Source organism: Mus pahari, chromosome 13 (assembly GCF_900095145.1).
Source record: "Mus pahari chromosome 13, PAHARI_EIJ_v1.1, whole genome shotgun sequence".
NCBI lineage: Eukaryota > Metazoa > Chordata > Mammalia > Rodentia > Muridae > Mus > Mus pahari.
This window is the reverse complement of record NC_034602.1, coordinates 87,637,754-87,642,480: the sequence shown is the minus strand read 5'-3', so window position 1 is coordinate 87,642,480 and position 4,727 is coordinate 87,637,754.

Below are 4,727 nucleotides of genomic sequence, written 5' to 3'. Positions count from 1 at the left end.
AGCAGCATGGAAATGTAAGCCGAATAAATCCTTTCCTCCCCAGATTGCTTCTTGGTCATGATGTTTGTGCAGGAATAGAAACCCTGACTAAGACAGTCCCCCAATGAAGGACCAAGCAAGCCTTGTACCTCCTCCAATGTGCCCTCTTTCTCTTCCTTTCCACCTACGCTGGCTTGGGGAAATGAAAATTAGTGTGAACTCATTTTTCTCCTGATGAATCACTGTGGGAAAGTCAGTTTAGCAGAATATGTTGTCAGTGTAGTTGAGACAAAGTGGTTGGAGGACCGGCATTGGGCTTTTTTGTTTTGTTTTTCAAGTGATTACAAATCCTAAGTGCAGATCGTTGGTGGTGATATGGAGATGTGTACTTGGAGAACACACACGTGATAGAGACACTAGAATGCTTCTCATCCGGTAGTCACAGATTCCATTTAAATAATTAGCATGTCTGGTTTTAGGAAATTAAATAAATCAAAGTGATTCTAATATAACTATTTTGGGTGGCACTGTCCCTACAGAGGCCAGCAAAGAAAATCCAAGTCAGTGTGTTGGTTTTTCTTTTTAAGAGTTAAATTGTTAATAGTCCCCTGTAGCTATCAGAACATGATGGTAATGATAATATAAAAATCCAGCACAGTGATTGACATGGTTTGAGGACATGGGATACGTTTGAAATACATTCCTAAAAACCACTACACTCTGAGTAGGAACCAGTTGCTAAACCTCACTCAACTCAATTTCCTGTGACTTCCAGTAAGCTTCTCTGGGTCTGCGCTAACTGAAGAGGAGTGGATTGCTGGGGTCTATCGATCTTCAGTGTTCGAGTTGACTTCCTCACCTTTGCTGAGAGTCAAAGGGGAATTAGCAAGCGCTTGCAGAATCCTGGCTGTGGGCTGCCACCTTCTCTTCTGGCAGAATCCTTTGCGTTTTGTTTAATTGTGTTTGTGGACGGAAGGGCTAAGAGGCTAATGGCTGCTACTCTGTAGCAGACGAAGGCCTGACAGAAACTCAGTTCACCTCATCCAGCTGTGCCACGAGACAAGATAGTTCTTCATGGAAGAGTGATGGTCACCCAGCCCAGATGCTGAAAATAGACTTATGCAAGATCTGCTACATAATTTCAAAAGTTCTAGGTTGAAAACGGTGTGCAGACTCCATCTCTGTCATAGCAGCTGTTACAACTGTACTCGCTAGTCCAGATACATAGAAAAGATCCTAAGATGCCTCTTTCCGCCTCGCCATTTACAAAAGTCAGGCTGTGGCTTACCAAGATCAAAAGGCATGACGAACCAGGCCTACTCTGCCTTTGACAGCCTCCTTTTGCGGACATACGATGGCCCAGGTTGAAGGCTGTCCAGATGGAGCTGGGGGTGGGCTGCTGAATATGACAGGTATGCTAGGCAAAGTCCTGTACCAAAGGAAATCAGAAAGGAAATACAGCCATCATCCCTGGATGCTAAGAGCTTTCCTTGTGAGTAAGTACTCAGTGAAAGGCAGCCCAAGTTGGACTCAGCAATGGAGAACAGATCAAAGGTAGACAAAGACAAGCACAGTCCCCGGACCAGAGAGTGATGGTGAGGGCTAAGGAAATAGCCAGGAAAACAGCCTTGGGTGAACGAGAGAGCTTGAGAAGAGGTGAGACTCTAAAGATCTGAACATCTGAAGCACTCAAACCCATTTAAAAGCTAATGAGAAAACAATGAGCCAAGAAACCGGTTCCCTCGGGAACCCACAAGCTCTTCACTATTAGATTAGGTGTTAGGTAAGCGATTGGAATTGGATAACTTCGAGGCTTATTTTCAGTTATAGTCACTTACTGAACTGACCCCGTGAACGCTGTAAAAATACTAAGAAGTACATTATCAGAAGCTGCTCTCTACCTATCCAAAAAATAACAAGGCTGTTGTGAAGAGCACAGGAGAGCTGGAAACAGTAAGCCACAGGATCGTTAGGCTCTCCCCATTCCTATGAGAGTATATTTGAGACTAACACCTTTCTAGGGAGCCAGGACCTGGAAACTCTGGCCACCCAAGCCAGCAACTTTCAGGCTCTTATCTCCTGAGTTCAAGGGATAAAATCCATAGATCACAGAAGGTGAGAATGCTCTTTTATAGATGCATAGGTGGGAGCTTAAGAGGGAGAAAAAGAACTGTGATTGTTTGAGTTAGGCATGGACACAAGCCAGATGATGATGAGCCAACACTTGTTGGGAAAGGGGAGCTTCAGAGAAAGAGTAGGGAAGCCCAGAGAACAAGAAAAAATATAATTTGGCTCTGTTCAGTACCTGAAAGAGACAGAAGAGAAGACAAAGGGGAAAGTTAAGCTTTTCTGATTCCGGACTCAGAAAGGTGGACAGCCCCAACAAACAGAGGCTCCCAATGTCTGTGCTAGTGGGCAAGGGCTTTGGGGAGGCTCCCACTAAAGGGCTCATGAGTTCTTTGGTCTCTTGAGCATGCTTTAAGGTAAATTCACCTTCCTGAGGGGAGTAGTCCCTTGGCTAGATGATGGTCAGCTCAACTGGATTAACTCTCAAGGGAGGAGGCAATGGCAGGTCTCCATCGAGAGATTTTGTTTGCAAGGCTGCTGGTTTCCCTAAGGCTTCAACTCTACTGCGTACGTGTATAAGCAACACACTCCCTCCAACAGAGTGTTGTCTGAAAATATAAAATAACTAGAAAAATCAAAGACCTGCTTATTGCATGAGCTGAACTCTCTAAATATAGGTGTTCTGTAAGAAGAAATATGTTGGCAACAGACCTGCATTCTTCAATATAAAACTAAACTTGTGTGTTTGAAGGCTTGGCTCACAGGGAATGGCACTATTAGGAGGTGTGGCCTTAGAGTAGGTGTGGCCTTGTTGGGGTGTATACACACACACACACACACACACACACACACACACACACACACACCTTCTGTCACCGGACTAGAGCTCCCCAGATTGCAAGCAATACCCAGAGATCTTCCCCTCTCCACATCCCGACATGAGGATTACAATTACGGGGCACCATAATTGTTTCATTTTGTTGGTTTGGTTTTTTCAAGGTAGGTTTTCTCTGTGTAGTCATGTCTGTCCTGGAATTCATGTTTTAGACCAGGCTGGTCTCAAATTCACAGAGATCCACATGCCTCTGCCTCCCAAGTGCTGGGATTAAAGGTGTGTGNCACCACTGCCTGGCTACCATGCCCATTTTTAAAATAGGGGTTCTAGGGATCAAATGCAGGTCCTCGTGCTTACAGGATAAACACATTTCCGGTGCAGGCATCACCTCAGCCTTGTTTGTTTGGTTGGTTGGTTTGTTGGTTTTAATTTAGCTCTGCAGTTCTCCAAGTGTGGGCTTTGTAGGTGACAATGGCATCATGTTGCAATGTCAACATGTTGGGCACTCTGACTAGGATGCCCACCTAGTCTCAATGAGTCACGTGGATCAATCCAATGCTGCCTTGAAGGCCAGCTACAGAGTGGAATGAACGTGATGCTTTAGTTCTGCCTTCAGCGTTATGAGGGATGCAGGTCTGTTATCAACATATTCCTCCTTATAGAACACCCATATTTACAGAGTCCAGCTCATGCAATAAGCAGTTCTTTGAGCTTTTCTAGTTATTGTATTTTTCAGACAACACTCTGTCAATATTTTAAACCTGTTTATATTGTTACCTGCAGGAAAATAAAATTATAAAAAGATCCAGTGCAGTGTAATAACTAGCCTTAGGGACATCATAGCAAAATTTAAAGACATACATCAGAATTAGAAGTTAAAATCACTTGGCCCACCACCAGTTCCTTTGTATATCACGGTTCTTTAGTGAAGAACAGAAACACTTACCTACCAGAGGCCGCAGAGAAACAATACTTACATCCTCTGGTGGTTTGTCTAGAAATAGATCCCCTAGACTTATGTGTTTGAATGTTTGGCCCATAGGAAATGGCACTATTAGGAGGTGTGTCCTTGTTGGAGTAGGTGTGTTCTTGTTGGAGTAGGTGTGTCCTTGTTGGAGTGGGTGTGTCCTTGTTGGAGTAGGTGTGGCCTTGTTGGAGGAAGTGTGTCACTGTGGCGGTGGGTTTTGAGGTCTCCTATGCTCAAGCTCTGCTTAGTGTAGAACCCAGTCCCTGCTGGCTGCGGTTTAGGATATAGAACTCTCCCTCTGTTCCTTCCTCAGCACCCTGTCTGCCTGCATGCCACCAGGCTTTCCCACCTTGATGATAATGGACTTAACCTCTGAACGTGTAAGTCAGCCCCGATGGAAACCCTAACTAAGACGTATCCCATTGTCCTTTTCTCTTTTGTCTTCCTCTTCCTCTCAACCCACGTGAATGGTCCACAATAGCCTGAGCATTCTGGATTGTAATCCCATGCTATTCCCACATTACATTTTTTACTTTGAAGAGTGGGTTTGTGTCTTACTTTGCTTTCTATCGCTTTGATAAAACACCATGACCAAAAGCAGCTTGGTAAGGAGAGGGTTAACTTGGCTTATAGGTTACACATTATCATTGAGGCAAGCCAAGGCAAGATCTCAGGACAGGAAGCGGAGACCCTGGAGGAGTTCTAATTACTAGCTTGCTACCCAGCAAACTTTCTTATATATCCCAGGACCACCAGCCTAGGGATAGCACCACCCACAATGGGTGGAGCCCTCCCACATCAAATAGCAACCAAGATAATACCCACAGACATGCCTAGAGAGCAATCTGATCGAGGTAATTCCTCAACGAGATTCCCTTT